This window comes from Zonotrichia albicollis, chromosome 5 (assembly GCF_047830755.1).
Source record: "Zonotrichia albicollis isolate bZonAlb1 chromosome 5, bZonAlb1.hap1, whole genome shotgun sequence".
Lineage (NCBI taxonomy): Eukaryota > Metazoa > Chordata > Aves > Passeriformes > Passerellidae > Zonotrichia > Zonotrichia albicollis.
Window position 1 is genome coordinate 43,636,456 of NC_133823.1, and position 23,205 is coordinate 43,659,660.

The 23,205-nt window shown below is 41.1% G+C and overlaps 1 long non-coding RNA gene across 1 annotated transcript in view; it reads right to left on the bottom strand.

The window, feature by feature from the left end:
* The window catches only part of LOC113459642 (uncharacterized), a 77,309-nt gene extending 55,364 nt beyond the window's left edge, over window positions 1-21,945 (bottom strand). Inside the window, exon 1 of the long non-coding RNA XR_012580283.1 lies at window positions 21,510-21,945. This is a non-coding gene — a long non-coding RNA (uncharacterized LOC113459642). The remainder of the gene's footprint in view (window positions 1-21,509) is intronic.
* Between the last annotated feature and the right edge of the window lie 1,260 nt (window positions 21,946-23,205).

Sequence of the window (23,205 nt, forward strand, 5' to 3'; positions counted from 1 at the left end):
ACATTTGTTTTAAATACTGCCCAGCTAATCTGGTTATATCCCGGGGACATTTTCCCTGGTTATAACTCTGAAACAAATGATGATTTATTTTCTGGTTGTTACTTAAGTGCATATAGATGTGATCTTTGAAGGAGCCTCATTTGTCTTTATTCAGGTCATTTGGTAATCAGGCACAAGAAACTAATCAAAGTGACTAAATGATGTCAGCTGACTACAGTATTATTTTCCAAAAACTTTTAAGCAGTGCTCTGCAGCTGAATGTAAGTAACCTTTCTGCTGGGAATTGATGTCTTCTAGGGTTCTGTATTTTGGAGGAACATGTGTTCAGGGACCTCACCAGCTGCCTATGGAAACCATTTTGCTCTTAAAGCAAAAACATATGTCAGGCCAAGGTAAGGGAAGCATTTGAAAAGAAGAAAAATGTCTTTAAAAGTGATGCTGAAAAAACTGTCAGACAGCTAACCATGCACCATGGGATGTGGTAACACATTAGAGTCCCCCCAGAGCTGCAGGAAGGCAGGGCACTCTGCAAAGGGATTCATTTCCATTGCTAACCTGTGAAGGCAGGAGGCAAGGAAATAGAGCTACAATTAGCAGTTTGGCAGAGGCTCTGTTTTGACTGAACATGGCCCCACAGACTTGTAAGCAGTGTGCCAGCTCAGTCTGCCCACAGGCAGCTTCCCTCGGTGCCACCGGTGTCAGCGCTTCCCGCCGGGCATGCTCCTGCTCCCAGCAGCCAGCCACGGCTGCTGCCAGCCCCTGCTGCTCCACAGGGCTCCAGCAGCCCCAGGGAGCCCTGCCAAGCCAGCAGAGCATTGCCCTGGGCTGGCAGGGTGCAGTTCTGGTAGCCAGGAGAAGGCTGGCAAACAGACATTAGGAGCTGTAAGACGTGCAGGGTGGCAAAGCAGAACAGAAAAGCCTGGAGGTGTCTTCCCAAAGACCAAGGTCTCAGGAATTGCTGGAACAGCCCTGGGAAACACAACACTGAGCAAGGAGTTTGAGCTTTTAGCACCAACACAAAATAAACACAGCAGAGTGCAGGTGTCCTGAGTAAATGTGGGGGTGGGAGGAGAATCCATGTTGCTATAAATTCACAAAAGCATTTGCAAAGCATGTGCAGTGTCCTGTCCATTCTGCCTCTTGCAATGTGTGCCTGTGTAAACAATACACACACAGATCCCACACACTCTGCTTGTTAACCTTGCTCTTTGGTGATGCTCTTGCAGCAGTGGATATGGTTGCTAGCAGAGGTTAATTATAAGCCAAGTAAGTAATGTATGAATGTAATCTCACACTTCCAAAAGGGGCCAAAACAAGAAAGAAGTTGTTATGGCTGTCATACAAGTCACATACGTGTCAATGATGGAAACAGCAATAAAAAAAACTTAGCTATTGTACCTTCAGGAATACTTATGGACTACCAGTAGTAGGAGAATAATAAATAACAAAAGCAACAATACAGTATCATCCAGATATTGCTTATCAAGCTGACATCAAACAGGGACATGAACTTCTGGAAGGAATATAAATTTGCTCTCCTGAAAAAAATGTATCTACATAGTAGTGCAAGTAGACATTGCACACAGACACACCTCCTTGCACCTGACTTCAAGATCCAGTACCTCCTCAGCACCCTCCCTTCTCCAGCAATTCATCCTAATCACCATGTCCAGCTAGTCCCTTTCTCACCCTACATCCCAGCAAGTCAGCCTCCCCACCTGATTTCAGTCTGTCTGTCTGTATCATTTTTCTTCTTCCAGCCTGCCTGGCTGCACAAGACAAAGGACTCACAAGAAAGACAGGTGTGCCCATCCCTCTTGACCATGTACAGACCAAGCAGTGAGAAATGGGCATCACAGAACCCTTCTGGCAGCATCCCTGAAGCCTGAGCCTGAAGCATGCAATGCCAGGTCTGTCCAGCATAGGAAGCTGTAGACATTCCAACACACCACAAAGATTTTCATTGCTAGATTCTTCTGAGTATGAATAAATTGCGATTTGTCAACTGTTTATGACTTGGCAAAGCATGACTGGGTTTTCCCCAAAGGATTGAAAAGCACATCCCTGACAGAAAGGCAGCTCTAGTGCCAAACCAAGAGCTTCTACTGCAAAGCTCCAAGGCACTTGAACTTCCTAAGGAAAAGGTTACTTAACCTTTTTTAGCTTTGGAAACCAGTGCATTGCTTACCCTTTGCCTTTGTTCTCATAAACAGCAGAACTGCTTTGACTGATGTTTTCAGAAACAAAAGCCTGCCCAAGGCATGGAAAAATCTCCTACATGCTGTGGTACACAAAACCCAGAGTTTGACTGTGAGAAATAATAAGCAGCTTGGGTAACAGGGCTGCCATCCCACCTAAAATCCCAGTGAAATACCCAGTGTTACAGTGGCAGGGTAGCTGTACCCCTCTCTGCCTGCTGCTCCTGCACCCAAGCCCAGAGGTTTCCCTGCCCTGGGAGCTGGGATTTGTGCACACAGATTTGCCCTTCCAGCCCCCTCCAGCACAGAGACTGGGACATGTGCATTCAGCAGGCATTGCCTTGGGAGGTGACTGTCACCCACTGCAGAGCAGCACATGCTGGTGACACCAGGCCTTGTCTGACAGCTTTCCTTTCCAGCAATCTAATATTTCAAGCCAGCAGCAGGAGGCCAGGAAGGAGCTCGTGTGTCACTGAGGTCCTTGCACTTCCCCCCAGGAGACAGCGCGCACCACGAGCGGCACGTCCCGACACGACTCACAGAATAAAGAGCTGCACCTCCTCCTTCCCCAGACCTCTCCAGACTCTCAGGGCCATAACACACCTCATCATGGATTCCCACAAAGCCTGCAATAATTCACTTGTCATAATACACCCAGGATACAGGCCAACAAAAGCAGATTTGTGTTTCATCTTACATTCTGATCTCTTAAGTTATGATAAAAGAAAACAAATTGAAATGCAAGGCACTTTTTTTTTTGGACCTGGTTTCTGGTTTATTATTACAATGAGCTAAACGGGACTAGCAGAAACATTTGATCTACATAGATCAATCTTTCATGTGAGCCAAAAGGCCATTTCTACCACTCAAAAGGATGAATAAGGATCAGGACAGTTCCTAGGGGTGGCAGAGGAAAGATGTAGACCTCAAAGGGTTTGCAAAACCCTCTGCAGGAACAATTAAAAATTCCAAGAACAGTGTCCTCTCCTTTGTTTCCACAAAGGACGCAGTTCAGTAACTTAATTTTCCTTTTCCAAGAAGTAATTAGATCTTAGGTTAAAGTCACATGAGTTAGTATAAAAAACAGTTCACACTATGGAAAAGGTTCTCTTCCATACCAAACAGAAATGCACTTGTGAAAACATATGGCAGGAACAAGTTGGCATATTGGTTCATGCTTACTTATCCTAGCAAAGAGGGGAAGAAGCAAATTATTTATGGTAATTTGTTCTTCATTATAGTGTTTTGCTTTGCATCCCAGATAATTATAATCTATTACTTGTTAGCAATTTGCTGAATTCCAACACATAACCCTCTTCCTTTGTACCATCCTTTCCACTGTTGGATTCAGGTACATTCTTTACACATACCTTCTGGTTTCCCCTTTTTTTTCCCTTCATTTTTCAAGTAGTTCTCCTTTACCTATTTTTTAAGCTGGTAGTAACATAGTGTTATTGAACACACCAGCAAGTGTTGCAGCCTGTTAGCAAGGGGTGTTTTCTGAACATGCTGGAGAAGTTGCATTTACATTTCTGTTCACACAGGTGGTTCCACTCCTAATCTCAATGCATGGAACAGCCACATGAACTAAGCCTGAATGCAGCCAATGGAGGCAGCTGCAAGAAGAAAAATATGTCAAAGCTGACAAACAGCCATGCACGGTATCTATAAAAGTATGGCAGGAAGGCAGCAAACCTTATCCACCTCTGCTGGAAGGAAACTGTTCATTGATTTTCCTGGCAGGCTGGGAGAGCTGACTAAGAGAGCTGCTTCCAGCCATGGTGTCTGAGAGCACCCACAAAGTCACACTCACACAGAGGTATCCAAGGAAATGGGCAGGGCAGCCACTTCAGGGAACCTGATAGACACGGTCACTTCTTGGATTTGTTCCTATGCCCCAGCCTACATGTTTGTCTTCATCTTTCATCTTCAACCAGAGTGGTTTTTTTCTTTTTTCCTCATCAAAGGAGTGAATGATTTGCTGCCTAAATAGATATTCAGGTTACAAGAGGGATGGTTACACCAAGTCCTCTTAGCCTGTGCAGGATGCATGAGTGCATTTGATGTCTTCACTTCTCTTAGGTTTCCTTCATTCACAAAATTCCTGCAGCTATATAATTGTAAGGTCTGAGGAAACAGTATTTAGAACATTGTCAGGAGTTACTGACTCCATTACATGCCAACATAATGCAAAGACATTGCGGGGGTAAAATTTGCAACTTCCCCACCACTGGTCTCCTTGATAACATGCAGGAAGTTTTTATGTGTTCCTTTCCCATTCCACAATTTAATAATAGCTGACATAATTAAATCCTATAGGTACACAGTTCAGTGAGTGTTCTGCCTAATGGAATTTATAGCAAGTACATATATTACAAGATCTAAATAAATTTATGTGAGGTGCTCTTCTATACACAGAGACATAAAGGTGAAATTTAGAATTTTGACTTGAGTACAAAATAAGCTGAAGAAAGAAAGTAGCATTCACTTGGTTTTATTCAGTTATTGTTCTTTTTGCAATCATAGCAGAATTTTTTTTCTCTACGACCTCCAGGGACTGTCTAGAGTTTTAACACAGGAACAGCTACTGGCAGTGTTATTTTCCTGGACTGATTTTATATGCTTTTATAATTCTTCCATGCCTTTAATTAGCATCTTCAGAGGAAGCTGGGGCATGGATCTCACCATTTTGCACTATTTTTCTATTTTCCATAATTTCATTTACAAGACTAACAGTAGCAAGGAATCTGTATTCAATCACTGGCTATTGTGCATCTACAACATCAAAAGATAGAGAAGAGAGAAAGTTCAGTGCCAAACAAGACACGTGCATGGTCTCTGGGCCTTTCCCATGAGTACACCTAAGCCTTTATTTATTCCCAGGGAGCAAAATTTTAGGGGAGAATCCTCAAGAAGCCAGCTCCCATAAAATAATTCAGGGGTAATCTTGCAACTACCAAACCTTAGACTTTACTATGCTTGATGGTGGAGATCAACAGCCATTGCTGGCTTTAGATTTAGGCATGCTTGTTATTCCCAAAACCTCCTCCTGAAAATTGCTACAGATTGTTGTGCTTATCTTCCATCTATGTGAGTTTGGCTTTTTTGGCTTAGTTTGGAATAAGTTGCACAATATGTTGTGTGCCTCTTGTCTTGAAAGAGATCACCTTTTTACTGACATCTTTTAACAAAAAGTGCTTATCAATACATTCACATTCTATTTGGGTAACTTAAGGATTCAAGCTACACTTTTCTTCATCCATTCAATCCTTAGACAAAAAATCATGACAAGAATTCAATTTGTAACTTTAGCTGGAGTATGTTCCTCCTAGATATTCTCAACAGACCTTCTTAATGAAAAAAAGTATCACACAAACATTTCCACTAACTTTCCTCCTTTTTCCTATATTAATACAAGGGAACAGTTCATTTCTACTTTAGCCAGGTCACTTTTGCACAATTAAGAGCTAACCAGGAGAAACAACAGGTTTTATGTACAAACATTTTATGTACAAAGTATGCACATGCATGCGGGCATCTATATACAATTACATGTACATTCATACCCCAGAAATGTGACACTTAACTTCTACAAGATTGTTTTCAAAATGAGACCTCACATAACCATCTGCCAACTGGATCTAGATCCTAATAATAGGTTCAGAACACTGTTCTTACAAATAAAAAACTCCCAAGAAGAAACATCTGTTTTAGTGCAAAGTAACTCCAAATGCAAGTTTACTTCCTACCCAGAACACTGCTCTGGTTAGGATTTAATGGGTATAATGGCACAAAAGAAGAAAATCTTTGTTTCCCACAGCATCATGGAATATTACAAGTCTTCAAATGAAACTAGAGCTCTTTGGAATAGAAGCAATTCCACTCTGTCATGGAAGCGACAGTGACACAAGTTTTGAAGCTTTCTCATTTAAACCATGTAGAACATCTCCCTGTGTATTCATCATATAATACATCTGTGATTCTTAAAAGAAGGCTTTCATATGGCAGGTTTTGGGCAAAACCCAAAGTGTAGAAAGTCTGAATGTGCAAATAGTGAGATGTATTTCTGAGCACTCCAATTAGATGCTTAGATGCTAAAATTTGATTGTATGTCCTATCCCCAAATGCCTCTGTGTAAAATTGCATTTCTAAATATATTGTTGCAAAGCTACTGCAGGTTTCTCACTGAAAAAATCTACACAACAGTGGGAAAAAGCCTTCTAGCAAATGTTACAACAGAGCCACAATGACAGTTTTATTAAAACTATATTAAAAAAGTAATAATGTAGGCAAGACATAACAAAAAAAATTAATGACTCAAGCAGTCACTGGAAATCACCAGTGAGAGGATTTTTTTTCCATACAGCAATATCAGGCAGAAAAGACTGCTCCTGTCTGGAGATCACAAGAGCCAGAAGACTGAAATTTCTGTATTAAAATATTATCACATACAATTTCAAATCAAGATAAACATTCTGGACTGAATAACTCACTTCATGCAAAATTTGCTTATAACCTGACAGCTTTGTGTAACAGCCCCAGGCTTAGCAATGCGCCCATCTACACCTCAACAAATTCCTTTCCTTCAACCAGCAGTGGCATGGACAACTCCAGTTCCTCTTGGGTGTGATGCCCAAGTTGATAATGTCTTCCCCTGCTATGCAGCAGACAAGGCAATCATCTGGCTGCAGCTTCTAGCAATGCAAAAGCTGTGCACTGCAAATACATGTGGCACAGGAAAATGTGTTTCTCTGCTTTTTGTGCAACACACAGAGTGTAGCAGAGCGCACGAGGAAAAAAACAAACAAACAAAAAAAAATCCACCTCAAAGTGAGGGGCAGAAGCTTAAATACAATTCTTCTGCCCTAAAATGCAACTCCAAATGTCAGCGTGTGAGACAATAGCTAAGCGTAAATACCACACAGTGCCTCACAAAGAGTTTTCAGGGAGGAATAAATGTCAGACAGTCCTAAGGTTGGCTGAGCCTTGACCTCAGCTCTGGCACGATGAAAAGAAAGCCCAAGGAGGAGTCTCCTGGGAAATAACTCCAAGTAGGTTTCAATGCAGTTCATATTTTTTGTGTGGCTACCTGAACTTCAGGCCCAGTAAGACTCCTTGGTCCCAGGTTATGCTTTTGAGGTGATATTTATTCTCCTATACTAAACTAAAGCCAGTCACTTGCTGTTTTCATGCTCCTGGGAAAAAGAAGGCTCCCTGAAGGGGTTTCTGAGATGCACATCCCTCCTGCTGGTTGGCAGCTGCAGCAGAGAAGGTGCAAGACAGCATCCTCTGCCTTCACACTTCTCCTCAGCACTGGCTACTCTATTTTTTCATTTAAATAGATCAACACTGAGCAAATTGGATGTCTCAGACTCTTTTTGGCCTAATATCCTTCTAGTTTTCCTGGAAATGTTCCTTCAAAGGTTACAGTCTGACCCTTAAGTACTGAACGCTGTGTGTGTCTAGAAAACATCAAGAGCTTAGAAATATGGAACTGCCTCAAAAATCTTCATGTTTGACAAGCCATATTGTTTTTTCACTTGGAACTTGCTTTTTCTCCCTGAGAGAAATGCACACATTAGAATATAAAATCAGTACAGAGTGTGAACTTCTCTGCTGTTTCCAAAGTGGATTTTAGCTTGTAAAGCATTTTAATATACATATGCATTTATGTGCAAAAAAAATTACCTGTCTATTCACATTATAGACAACTCACAAATATAATTTTGACCACTCACTTATGTATTGAATTGCAGCCAGATCTACAAACCAAACTTTGCAGCTGCATCAGTAAAGCAGCAGAACAGTAGCCATAAAGGGGAAACTGTCCTCTTAAGGCTGCACTGTGCTGTGGAGTTAGGGACACAGTTAAAGGTGGATCTGCATGTACTTCATCACAATTCTGTAGGAGGCTTCAGACATTATTCTTCATAATAAATACTTTCAATTTTCATCAGTTTTATCCAAGGGAACTAAGAAGTAAGTATATTCCTATATAGAGAAACATTGCATTTGTTGTTTACTCCACATGCACAAGCATCCCAGCCACAACAGCTTTTATTTCTGCTGAATCAGGACCAACCCACTCACCCTCCACCACATTTCTGCTAGAGTTGCCTAAATCTCAGACCAGCTTTATACAAAGAATAGAAAACCACAGCACTCTAGATGAGAAGGTTTTGCTGACAAGACTTAAAGCAGTTCTATTTTCCAGGGTGGCATAACTCTTGACAAAAAGTTTATTTCCAGTTTTCTCTGGGGGCAATGAGAGGAGAGTCTGACTCAAAAGCATATTTACTATTTCATGCAAACAAAAATAAACTCAAATGCCTAATTGTTTTCCTTGGGACCTGTCCAAAGTGTTATGCAAGTGCTTAAACAGCCAACAAAACCTCTCAGGCTGATCTTCCACTCCAGCCGAACCGTGTAGTTTTTCTGACATCTAGTGGCAAGTAACTGCAGAGTTTTTTTCTTCCTAACAGAAAGTTTAGAATTAATTTACTTCATCCCAGGAATTTTTGGCAGGACTAAGCCTTCAAAAGAGCAAATTATATAGGAGAGCCCTAGGCAGCCCCCATGTCCTCCCCTGAAGAACACATTTGCTACAATGGGTACTGAAGACCCATGAGACAAAGCATCAAATCCAGAAGGTATTAGAGTTTGTTCTGCAGGCCTTATGAATGTTTTCTTTCCAGATGCAAGCTCTAACATGGCTTGTGGGCTTCTCCCCCCATCTTTAAGAGATTCTGCAGCTAGTCTCCGCAAGCACCTCACTTAAAAAGCCGTGCTCTTGGTCTGGAGAACTTCTCCTCCGCTGTTGTTGGATGATTAAAGACCTAAATCTTTCACAGAACTGGCTTCATGTGAGTTGTAAGTTGTTCAAATAGTGTGCAATTGTTGCAAAGAAGCTGAGGGGATTTTCCTTTCTCCTGGAAGCACATCATAAGGCAGTAACGAATCATTTTAAAATAGTACAGTAATTATTCCTCAGGTTCCTGGAGCTCAGTAATTGCCTGGACATTTTTAAGAAGGAACTATTGAAATGTAGCCCACTAAAAGTTCTTGGATTAATTCACTGTATCAAGAGGAGTTTCATGGGGAATGCAAAAATGACCACAAAGTTCTTCATCTTTAAGATTTAACTTTCTGTATTCCACACATTTCCCATGGTTTGAGCCCAGTGACTTCAGTGGGACTTTGCATACATGAGTAGGTAAAGCTGCACTTCAGAAACAGGCCTGTGTAAAGGAAAATAGCCAGTCCCAAGGATATGACATTCATACAATCCCCAGTTCATCAGGGACCACCTCAGAGAAGGTCCAGCTGCACAGACAGGACTGCCACCAGTGGCCGCAGCACAAGAAGTGCTCCCCTCATGCACACTCCTCCTCCTCAAAGGGATGCAGTTTGCATACTCTGAGGCTAAAATGGTAATGTGGATGTATGTTACTCTACTTTCTACATGCATGAGTACTTTTCTTTCCTGAATATCACTCATCTGCTTGTAGCACACCAGGAGGGTGAGCCACCTGTGATCCTCCTGTGCATTTCCTGTCTCTGGTCACACACAGCACTAGCAGCTGCTGGGTCTTCTGCCTCTGTATTGACCTGTTCTGTGAAATGCCTTGAATTCCATGGATTAAAAATATTAGACTGAAGCCATAGCTCTTCAACAGAAAAAACAGAAATATTTCTTCCATCAGAAAAAATACCCACTGTGGATAAAGAAACGTTGAAAGGCAAAAGTTGTCTGTGAGACTGAACGTTACCAGAAAGATGGCCCTCATTATGCACATGACTGCCAAGCAGTAAGATAAATGGTGACTTTGAATTCCCTGAGCAAAACTGCAGCCCAGGTTTACATGTACTTGTGTCTCATTGTGCCTCTGTCCTATACTCCTCAGGGACCTTGGCAGGACAAACCTCTGCCTTTCCAGCTGCCATTCCTCGCTCCCTGCCCTTTTCTACCAGCTTCACTTTGAGCTTCCTTTACAAAACAGAGAAGCAATCTGCTCCTCTATTACTCAGCAGTTATTGGTCAAAACTAAGCGGTTTTTTGGCAGAATTAAGGGGTCTCTTAAGTAGTCCCCTTGGGTCTCTTAAGTAGTCCCCCTGTAGTCAACAAAATTGTTAATGCCAAATATTTACAAGATGTAGATGCAGAAACAAAATCTTATCTTTCAAATAATCTCCCTAATTTCTCTCATTTCTGATGCTGGCTGCTAGTTTTGCACATAATCAACATTGTTTAATTTTTTCTTTGTCTCAACACACAAATACATGACAAAGAAATATTAGAGTTCCTTTTCCCCTAAAATGATGTTCCATTTGCATCATAATTGTTTTATCATCTAGAAGAACCTTCCACCCATATGCAACTGTGGAATGTGTGACAGACTGACTACAGTATCAGAAATATTTTTCAGAGGAGCAATGCTGATGTGAGGGTTGCAACAGGACAGAGCACCAAGAATCACCTTCTTTCTAAAGAGACGATTTAAAATTACCATTTTGGCAGATGCAAAGCATGGGAGACTTTTCATCAGCATCCCATCCTCCAACAAAACATGCAGATGGTGCATAGGGAGTTAAAAGTTTAAGAACTCTGACATTGTTGTGCACATTAAATAGAGAACATGCAGTACTTCATAGTGGGAAGGAAAAGAAATCTCCCTTCCAAACGAGACCTGTCCCCATGACAAAGATGTATTGCCTGCACTGCATGAGCATCTGCAACACCACTTAAATACAGAGCATGAAATGAGTCCTGCAGTCAAACTGAAGGGAATATCCTGGTTTATTTTTCATACAAGGCCTGATTCTGCTTGTAACAGCACAAGGCAGGAGTGACTCAACTGAAGCCCTTGGTGTTAAAGTGACCCTTCAAAATCAGAGCTGCAACACTTTTCCTCAAAAAAAAAAAGTTAACTGCCAAGCCTGCATCTCCTGCAGTTCAACTTCCTTTCAATGAAAATCAGTTATCACTTGGGAATGAACTTCTTCATGGACCCTTCTCCAGTCAGCGTGCCTTAGCTGCAAGAAATTAATTTATGGCCCAAGCTGTGACTGAAGTACCTCACATACAAATAGGAAAACAGGAGCTACCTTCTCCTCATTTTCAAAACCCTATTGGCTATTGCTGCGGTCTTCTGTGTCTACACTAGTATTATATCCAATCAAATCACTTGTAAATGGATTAACAAATGAGCAGCACAGCCTGGAAAAGGTAATAGGAGAGAAACTTTAAGCATTTTTATCCATACAAAGAGAACATGGATGAAAAAGGACACTTTTGTACTAAACTATGTATTCAAGGCTACAGGGCAATATTCATTCAAGTGTTGGGTACCCTTAGCTCATTTGGCTGAATGGGATCTGAGTGTTTCAGGTTTTATGCATGGCCCTTTCCCTAAAGTATTCACTCACACTCTGCAAGAGAAAGGAAGTTTAAAGCCACCTTACTGCTAAAACCACAGTGCCAAGAAATATGCCTTCCATTAACTTTGGGTCTGTGAAATGACACCTGTTTGAAATGGACAGGAAATTTAAACACTTCTTCCAAGAACTTTTTTCCTTAGTATCCTTCTGAGAACAATTTAACCTCAGATGCTGGAAAATCCATGCATTATTACAAACTGGGAATTTTCTTTGCATGATGAGTTGGTTTTGCACACATTAACTGAAATTTCACAATTCCCAGTGTAGCAATAGGATTAAGAAAGCACCTGCACTGCAAAATCTCCAAACCTGACAAAATTTTGCTTAATTTTTGGGTATTGACAATTATTTGAAGTGCAAACTGTGCAATAATCAATTCCACTTAGTTCTGATCCTACTTTTAGGGAGCCAGATATTATTTCAAAGTTCATATTTACAGTATCTCTGAACGGTGTAAGTGCCATCTGGAAGTTAGGAGTCAAAAGTCTTATGTGGACAGGTGTAAACTCAACAAATATGCCTTTTAAGAACTTCCTGAAAACACTGGGGAAAAAAACGAACAACAAATCGACCTCAGTGCCAATGTAAGGTAATTTAAATAACATCATAAATTTATTTATAAACTTATAATTTTTAACAATATCTTCTAACATGACACCATTTGCAGTAGGTCTGGGACAGTACATCAAATTTTTGTGTAAATAAGATTAACTCCTTTAACCTCACCTCAGTTGTTATCTACTCACACTGGGGCTGAATTTCTCCAGTGGGTTCCTGTTTATTTCTAGGAAATGTATGTACATGCCATGTCCATTCAAAATAAGAGGTTTGCTGGAGCATTGTACACCTACCTGAGCAGCTTATTCCCCATCCTCCATTAGAGTAGGGAAGCAGATTCACACTCAAGAACATATAACTTGCATTTGCTCCTTTTTGCTCATCTGTAGCAAGAACATGCTACCACCATAGTTTAAGAAACAGTTATGTTGAAAAGGTGCCTATGGCCCATTCCCAGGAAACTGGTGAGTGTTACAAAGACCATACAGCCAGTGTGACTCACAAGGGAGGGCAAGACCCATTTTCCAGCAGAAAAGTGCTACTGAGATCCACACTGTTGCACAGCACTTTGAACCTTGAAGGCATCTTAGAGAATAACACAAAGATTGTTTTCTATTCTCAGTCTTGCTTTCAGTCAGTCATATCCCCCGGTAAATAATCACTAGTTTTACCTTCCAAAAAAACCAGAAATGAATGTTAGAATGGGCTCTGGATAACACATTACCTAATGTTGTTCAAGACTAGGAGAATTACCTGTTGGAAATTATCTGGAAGGGTCTTAATGAATACCACAAGTTTTCTGCTAAACAGACACTCTTAGCCAGTCTGGAGAGATCCTACCTCGGATCACGATTAATTGCTTGGATTTCATAAGGTGCACCAGATGTCAGGGTCAGCAAGTCGTCTTGGTGTTTCAGGAACACTGCCAAAAATATTGGCTGGCTCTGTTCCAGGGGACTGACTTCATGCAGCAGCAGGATAGCAGTCACTGGTTGTCCTATAAAAGTTTAATTTCAATCCTGATTTCTAAATGGTGAGAACCTTAGCTAAACAGGAAACAAGAATTTTTTATGCCTAGAGGAACACACACCTACCCAAGTTATTTCAAGCATGGCAAAGGACATTTAAGATCCATCATCTAAGGGATGGCATGAATGTTGACCATGAAGAAAAGCAGACAGGAAAGCAAGGAAGCTGTTGTATTTATTCAGACTCAGACATGCATTAGTGCTGTTTACTGTCTTTTGTCTGCCTGGAGAGTTCATTTTGGCAATTCCAACATAAAATATTGCAGCCCTTGAACTGTAAGCTCTCCTGCTGCCAGAGGTCAATTCCCATCAAGCTGGTAAGTCTGGGAGAGTCAGAGAAAGCTGCCCACCCTTTCCATCTCAGCAAAAGGTGGGGGTGGCTCAAAGCAGAGAAAGGCAGGAGGGCAGGTGATTTCTTATGGCAGGAGGGCAGGTGATTTCTTATGACAACAGAAATCAGTATTTCCTTTGCCTTTCTCACACAAGAATAAGCTTTTTTCCCCTTTTTTTTTTACTTATATCATTCAAAATTTAATGGCTTAGGTCCAAAACTGTCCCTCAGCTTCTGTTAGCAAAGTTTCTGGAGACAGATGCTGTGGATCAGTCTTTCTCTATACCAAAATAAAGTTGTTGGTAATGATGAGAACCAACTTGATGTCAGGTTTTGAGGGCTAAAAGGGGTTAAAGAGGGTAAGAAAGACCTCAGAATTAGTTTAGAGAAAAATGTAGTACCTACAAGCACAAGCTAAGACAGGTGTAGGGAACTAAAACAGTCAAACTATTGTAACAATTGCATAGTGACAGCTTCTTACAGCTTACGAAAGCCTAGAGGGAGAAAGTCTGGAAGGGAAGGCTGCAGATGGCTGCTGATATGCCTGCTAAGTCTTTTTCTGGCAGTGGTCTAAAGCCAAGGAAAAGGGTAACAAGAAACCATGTCCATTGTTACCGTGCGCACAGAAAGCTGAGCTGTAGCTAGACGGCTCTGGTCAGCTGAGACAAAGTGTTCCTCGTAGATCTTCTGATATTTTTCAGCCATCTATTCTCCAAGAGCTTGTCTTTAGTGCTTCAGGCTGGTTTACCCCTGGAGAGTCTCAACCATCTGTAACTAAGTTTGTCATTGGAGAATTTGCTGTAGGTAAAATGGAGGAGGAAAATGCTTGGAGAAAAGTAGAAATGCCCTCACTGGACAGCTTACTTTCACTGGAAAAGTCATACACTTCCTCTAACGCTCACAAGTAATTTACTAGACTAGATTATTTTTAGTTTGGGTGGTTGTTAAAGATAGGATTATACAAAAATATATGCCTGAGTGCTATTCCAACCACTTTTCCTGGACACTGCGAATTGATGTTGCAGGCAACATTATGTGGTTAGTACTCTGTGGGGTGGGAGGGCTCTGTTAATAAAAGTATGCTTTATACACAGCCTTTATGTTAGTCTTCTTAGACTCAGTTATGACTGACCTTAAGCTAAGAAAATCTCTGGAAAATATTCAAAAAATATGCATTGCCTTTTCAGCTGAAACAGGAATCTTCTGTAAATTAGGTCTCTAAGGAAGGAAAAGACCAGGGGAATTGAATATGTCATTCTACAGTTACCCAGGCATATCAAGCCTGTCTCAGTAAATAACAGTAGACATCAGCTGATAAGTCTAGTATGAAGGGGGCATTAAAATATTAAAGCTAGTAATCCACCCATTTAGAAAGGAAAGGTAAGCAGCACTTAACAGTGCTAAAGATTGTGCTACAATTTATGAGTCAGGATTTTTACCCATTTCAAAATGGGCTTACTGAAGGTTTTCAGTGTGTTATATTAGACTGGTGCTCAGAAAAATAAGGGCATGCATGCTCTACTGAGAGCAAAAATAATAGGAATGATGGTTATCAGGTTGGTACAAATATTCATGAATTTATAGTTAACTTTAATTTCTAGTCTCTTGGCTTTCAACTAACTCTTGTTGTTAATGATTTATTTCATACTTTTTTGCTAATGAATAGTGTCATAGTGGCAAATAAAGTAAAGATGAAAGAAGATTCTAGAGGTTATCTAAGACATTGATACAGTCATTAAGAGAATTGACTGACATTTTGGATTGGGGAGAGCATGATCAATCAGATAGTAGACTGGTTTAATCAAATTGATTGACATACCTTATTGTTTAACATTTGCCAGGAAAGATCATTGCAAAGTTTAGACCAATAAGCTATTTTACAGTCATGTTTTCATTCCTATAAATAAGATTACAAATGCAATTAATGGAAATATTTTAAGAGGGCTCTCAAATCTGCAAATCTCTGTAATGGTTGATTATGACTGAAGCATTCAATTCACAGCAATGCTTTCATGTACCACCTTTGATACTTCGTGGACCACAAGCCCATGAATGACACACCATAATTCTAGTCTAATACATGCTCCTGCACGACAAAACCAACAGCATGTACACCCCTTCCCAACTTGGTGCAAACATCCTGTTTGTAAATTGATGATTTCAAGTAACACTGCTGTTTGTGTATAAATATTCTTGCTAAACCATTCAGGAGGCTGAAATCTCTCTATAGGGCAAGATCAGTACTTACATCTACAGCTAATCTGGGTACCTCCTGCTAGGTTTCCTAATAACTTCAAACAGCACCCAGAGGCACCATTCTTTCTTCCTGTGACAATCACCTTCAAGACAGCCTGCTCTCAAAACTGATATCAATAGCATTGGTAGAGCTGTATCTGAACATTTATTACTTTTATTGATCATATTGAATCCCTGGATAAAACAACAACACAAGAAAACCACATTTAATGAAATCTAGGTGATACAATTCAGGCTTTAGAAATGCAGCGTTAAGATTCTAAACTTGAGAAACAACTTACCTGGGACACATTCTGATCCCCATGGAGTCCTAGCCTTCAGAACCTGTTTTTATACAGCTAAGAAAGGGGTTTTTTTCCAGATCTGCAGTGTTTAAAGGCAAACAGTTTTGTTCAAGCTTACTCTTGATAATTCTTTTAAAATAAACCAAGGTGTGATCAAAGGAGACTGCAGTGGAAATTTTAATGGACTCTTAACTAAGATGTCTGTTACAAATTATTGACAGCATAGTGAGGAATAAAATACAGCAGAACAGCTTCTCAGTGGCAACTAAGAGTGAAGGCACAGATTTAAAATCTAATGGAACACTTATCTGGTGGAAGTTTAGATAAAAGAGTACAGATTCTAAGCTTTTTTTTTTTTTTTTGCACAACTTCTTTCATTTGATGAGGTCCATTTTACTAATCAATTAATTTGGTTCAAATTATCTAGAACTAAGCCCAAGGTCTGGATTGTTCAGTCAATAAAAAGGAAGATCGCCACCACATATCCTACTAGTTAATCCAGAAATGTTACCACAATTTACAACTTATATTAGTTCTGCAGATTGCCACAGGTTCCTGCAGCAGCTCACACAAAAGCTCCTTTGTGTGCTTTTGTGTGAGCTGCTTGTGCTTCTTATCTGGGCACAGATAAGAAGTCATAAGAAATTTAACAAAATGAAAAAAATCTCATGCTATGTGAAGGTTGTATCTTACTTAGCAAACTGCTGAGCAAACATTTCTCTTCAATTCAACCAGTAATTGTGACTAGTAGAATTCATATAAATGCTTTTAATAATGAAAAACCAGCTCAGACATTCAGATTTTCTAACAATAGGTAGACATCATTGTTGGAAGTATTTCTGGTTTCTAATATCAGTATATCTGGTTTCTAATACCTAATATTATACCAGATAATTATTTAAATTTTAGAGAATTCTTTGTCAGAAGAAAAATCAGTAAGTCTCAGTTAAGTTCTCAACAGAGAAGTTTGCGACCAAATATATACCTGAATATCTGCTGCTGAGAGAAACCTTAGGGCTGTACAGTGGCCCACACCACAGTCTGAAATAAGTGTGTGTAAGCCTGAAAAATCAGCTTTAGGCCCATAATGGGGACAGAAGTGTACATGGATTCTCACATGGATGGTCTCATGGGCAACAACTTGCCACCAGGAGCTCCTGATCCTTACTGGGTTCAGACCCAGCAAAGCTCAACTTCGCTTAAATCCTGCTCTGTCCCTGATGCACACCAGCCAAGGACCAACCAGCAGGCCATTTTGGAAACAAATACTTTCCTTACCCCTGGACCGCTGCTGAAGCAACCCTAGCAAGCTGAGGGGCTGCCTGATACCTTTTACTGTGTTTGCTGAAGGAACTCAGCACCTGATAACTAACAAGACAGGGCAAGAGTCAGCAGCTGCCACTGACATATCCAGGGTGATGTGAGTGTTTTGAATGCATCACAAGAGCAAAGCATGCTGGCAGCTCTGACACAACACAAATGCAGGTAAATTCGACTGTAAATAGAAAAAGAAAAAAAAAAAATAAAATAAAAGCCCTGAAAAGCTCCTTTGCATACTCATAACAGCATGGAAAGAGGAGAAGCAGAAAAAACAGGGCTAGACTCTCAGTCGTGCTGAGCAAGGAGATGGAAGACTTCAAGCCAGCTAATTCTGTAATGCAAAACCACTTGAAAACTTAAAGGATTAATACATTATTACTGATATACTGTTACCTGCAGATTTATGGTCTTCAGTTCTAAACATCTGTAGTCCTCCCTTGCCACAAAAGAACAGATGGGAAAAACAATTGTGACAAACTAGAAGCAGCATCAAAGTGTTAGATATTTATTGTGGTAGGAGGAAAGCCCCTGCTCTTACTTTCTATTCAGGCAAACTTCTTTTGCCTGAAGTTAGAGGTTTGTTGGACAGACAGAAAGAAGATGAGAGAAATTAGATTTACATTTGTTTTTTAGGGTTTTGGCCTTGGCCAGGATTGTTTGCTGACAACCAAATCCCCTTTGGTAGAACTAGGTAGTTATCATTAATGGTTTAGTCACAGCAGGGAGATGGGAGGAAGGAGAGTTACGTAGCTTATCATTTGATGTAGCTGTCTGGCAGGATGACCTCATTTTTCACTGTCAAGAATAGCTTTAAGAATTTGTATTTAATGTTCTCTGCTAATGATGAAGCTGGTTAAGTTTCAAATTAAGGTTAATTGGACAGGCTACAACTCAGTTCTTGTACATGACATTTGATCAGGACTTCAGGACTGAAAGCAGTTGGTTAATATCTACTATTTCCTCTTCATTTAAACACAGGAATAATTTCTTGTCTGTGCAGTGAAGCTGTTGAGGCTGTCTGTAAATTAAATTCATCAATCTAAAAGAAGCAGCAGCAACTGAACAACTACATCAAACTCAAATATAGCTGACAAAATTAAATGCTAGGTGAATTGCTGTTGAACATAACAGTAGTACCCACCAGTTTAAGCTTATGGGGAAGGACTCAGGACATCTAAATAACAATTATGACAGGATATGTTTCAGTTACTTTTGTCAGCATCCTAAATGACAGGCTGGTCTCTCAAAAAATCCCTGCACAATTGTGGAGGTGACTAAATCCATTAGCTGTCTTACTTGAAGACATTTGCCTCCTGCCTATTTGCCTATCAGTCCAAGGCAGACAGACCCCTGAGCAACACTTCACTGTGGCCTGGTGATCAGGGCAGCTGGGATGGGACACAGCCTTAATTCATTTTAGGGTTGGCTGAAAGGAGAAACCTGTGCTGGGACCAGTGGAACAATACTCTAGCGACAACAGCAGCCTCACCACCACGTGGACTGGCTCCTATCAGGACAGACATGTGCCACATTTTACAGTTCCCTACACTCTAAATTGAGAGCTAGATCTCTTCTTCAGAAGAGCCAGGGCACCCTCAGGAGGAGTCTCAAACCCAAGTATTGCCAGGGGAGCAGAAGGCAGGAATCTCTGCAGATCCACACAGGAGACGTGATTTGAGTGTGTGATGGCACATGGCTGGAGCTTGGGAGCATGTGTGTGTGCATGCACTTTGTTTTCTTTTTAAACAAACTCTTCAAATGAAGGAAAAACAAGTTACAAAGACAAACCAGGGATACACAAAGAAAACCACATGAAGGAGACCTCGTATGTGAGACACAGGTGATTGCTGTGCAAGCATTTTTTTTTTGCCAATGGCAAGGAGATGTAGTGAATGAGATTTTGTATATCCAGATATTAGTACAATCAAGAAAAAAAATTTCTGAAACTTGGGACAGCATCCATTATACACCTGATGACAGCCCAAAAGACAGTGTGAATGGCAAGGAAGTGACAGAGCCCTGGCAGATGTGCTAGACTACCAAGATTGCTTTTGTTTAAATTACAAGCAAGAAGAAGAAAGATATAGAGACTAAAAGTCAAGTCAGCACAGATAACGCAGAAGTTCATACTTGAAGCTAATGATATTGAAGTGTGGTCAAAACAAGCCTCACAAGACAGGTGAAAAAATAGTCACTCTCAAAAGCTGCTGAAGATTTTCTACCCTATGTTATTTCCTAAGATAACGAAGCCAGGTTAATTCAGAAGCTAAGTGAGTTGCCACCAGGACATCAGGTGCTTTTATATGTCTTATTTTCCAACACTTTGCTACATGACCATTTGGGCAGAGAGATTTCATGCAAGTCTCCAAGTACCTAAGTCAGACTGGTTATATGCCTAGAGTCAGAGTCACTAACACTTTATTATGGTTTTGTCTTTTTAAAATACAAGTTACTATGTGTACAATGCACTTATGGAGTCCACAGTACTAAATTTAATATTATTAAATACTATTAATTAAATATTAATACTATATTTGATATTTAATACTAGTTACTTGTACAGTCCTAGTTGGATTCATCCATGAAGGCATCAGTATTTGTTGGGACTGTAAACATTGCAACCTAAACAAGCCATTTGAATTCTCACCCCTTTCCATTTTTGCAACAAGCCTTGCAATGAGGTAGCTGAGTAAAAGTGGTGTGTCAGATATGAAAGCCAAGGTAAGCTGTATTAATAAAGCTGACACTACAGAGATTAATCTTCATTCTCCACTGTATTATAACTCATGACAGACAACATGAGTACTGTCATTGCAGCCAGTTTAACAGCAGCTCCTGTCTTTCAGAAAACTGAGGCTTCTTCTTCTCTAAGTCAAGGTCTTATTTGATTTTTCTTGCATGTTTAAATCTTTTAAGTATAATTTCTCTGGTCAAATAGAGCTTTTCACATCGAAGGGAAAAACCACAATCTTTTCTGCCAAGACCCTACTCTAGTTGCTCCCACTCACTGTAGTTACTTGACTCCAATTGAGTCTGTAAGAATATTCTCATGGCTCTTCAACTGTAGGAGCATTGATCTCCTTGTAGGGACTGCCTAGCTTGGTTTCCTACTTGTCACCTGAGACAACACTGCCATCATCCCAAGAAATACACCTCACCTGAAGGACTTCAATCCATCATGCACAGATCTGGCAAAATCTCCAGATGCCATTGACTTGGACGCATTACTGTTGTTAGCGTAAAATACAAGCTGGCCATATGACCATGGGGTAACTTGAGTTGGAAGGATCCACAGGAGGTCTCCAGCCCAGTCCCCTGCACAGGCAGAGCCAGTTGTAAGTTTAGAGCAGACAGCTCAGGGTCTGCTCCTGTTAGGCTTTCTAAACTCCAGTGATAGAGCCTACCCAGTCCAATCCCTTACTGCTCCCATGGGATATCTTGTATCCCTTCAGCTAACCTCCCCACAGGCACGGTGGTCTGCAGATGGCTCCCTCTGAAACCCCCTCTCCTCCAGGCTGAGCAGGCTCTTGTCTGCCAGAATCCTCTCACAGGGCAAGTGCCCCGCATGACCAGTTGGGTGGCTTTCCCCTGAACTTGTTCCAGCTTGCTAACACTTTTTTCTGTATTGGCTGGGGAGCTGAAAGGAGAAACAAACCCAGAAGTTGTACCCAGATTTGGTCAATAAAGTGCTGAACAGGTGGAATGATCACCTTCCTGGCTTAGGCTATTCTCCTGTTAATGCAGCCCACAATGCTGATGCTCCTCTCTGCTGTGAGAGCACACAACTCCTCACACCCAGCTTGCTCCTCAGCCAGCCAATAGTCAGCTTTTAAAATTTAAAAGTTTAGTCCTTCCCAGGGTTTTGGGGGTTGTTTTATTAAATTAAATTTATTACACCTCAGCCTTTGCTTGACTTGAATATCTAAACATGTTAAAAAACAAAAACAATTCAACAACAAAATCCAAGCAAACAAAAAACCTCAAACAGCAAAAGCTCCTATTAATTATCCCATTAGGTCACTCAGTGTTGTCATTGTATTGCAAGAGTTCTATTGTCATTACATTGCAAAGGTTCCACATTACTAGAGTTTCATACCTCCTTGATGTTTCTCGTAGGCAGCTCCTCTAGGCACTGACTCGTCCTTATCCTCACAGCAGCCAACAAGCTCCAGCTCCCCTCAACCAACCAATCCACTCTTTTATAACACTCTTCTGATTGGCTACAGCTGCAGCCTGTTAAAGTCAGGCCTGCTCCTAATCTTTAATAATTAACCCAGCTGCAACTCTTTAGGGGGTAAGGTTACTTTCTAAACTGCGGCCGGGCGTATTTGGCCACCTGAGCGGAGTACGGCTAGCTGTGGTCAAGTGGCCGACACCTCAGCTGCATCGGAGACCAGCTCCCCTTGGCGTCTTGGCCTTGGGCTGGGCTGGATGGCGGGCTGGAATACGCGGCGTGGACGGGACGAGTAAGGAGCCGGACGCTTGCTGGGGGTGAAGGTCGGTTTATTGTAGCACAGAAGCTCCAACCGGTGGAAGGGTCCCCAGCAAATGGCCAGGAGGGAAGGGAGGAATGGGGTTTTAAAGGCAGGGGGTGGATAAAGGAGGGATCCACAGCTGACCAATAAGGTGAGGTATGGGGAGGAACTTAACATAATGGGAATACAACAATATCCAATAAATACAAAGTAAAGGAGGGGCTCCGGGACCACAGCCAACCACAACCCCCAGAGAGAAGAAGGTTCTCGAAAGCTAGGAGGAGTGGGGGGTGATTGACTGGGCCCAGGGAGGAGAAAAAGTTTACATATAAGGAGGGATAGGGGAGGAGAAATTATATAACTTAACTAACTGACAATACCAGGGGCAGGGGTTGCTATGGGAACAAAGCTGGCAGGAGAGCTGTGGCGGGAAAACTGGGAAGGGCAGAACCATTTCATATAAAAGGGGGAATACACTACATAAAAGGGGGGAGTAATACAAAAAACTCAAACCATACACTACAACACTAGACTACCTTTATTTACTTATATTTTATCCCCCTACAACTCAGTAGTGCTGTTTGCAGAAGAATAAGTTTTATATGTAGCCTTTTCTCTGAAAAAATAACCATTTACGTAAAAATTCCAATAAACGTAGATGCAAACAGAGGATGGACTGCAGTGGAAATTCTCCTGCTTCAGGCAGACATCCAGCTGCCCCTAGTATGAAGTGTTTTAGTACAAAGTGCTTCCACACCTTCAGCCTAAGGGAAACCAAAGCTGATCCTTAGAGAATGGATAATTGCCTTGAGAACTGATAAGCAAGAGCCCAGTATCTCCTTGATTTCATATCCCAAGAGGCCACACATCCTGAGTGGTACAGTACTTTTTATTTTGCCTTTTGTTCCACATTAAATGTACCATATTGCATACAGCCACAAGTACCTCTCAACATTTGTCTTAGAGAGCTACCAGCTGGTCTGCAGAATTTCAGCTGTGGGGACAGTTCATACATAACCCTAAGCCGGGGGAGCCTTGGTGATCCATCCTTTACACACTGAGATACCTTGCTTTTTGTGTAGCCACAAATATGTCACTCCAGACAAAAATCTTACATACAATTCTTTCTCTATACTTTGTGCTAAAAAGGGGTACTAAGGTCCCCTATTTGCCACCCTTCTAGCGGAAAGAAGCCTGTGACCTGGTTCAGGCATGACCCCTCAGTGCTGTTATGTACAACTCACAGCTGAATGGCTTCTCCCCATCCTATCCTTACTTGGGCATGACAGGTATGTCATAGAAGACCCTAGATAACTG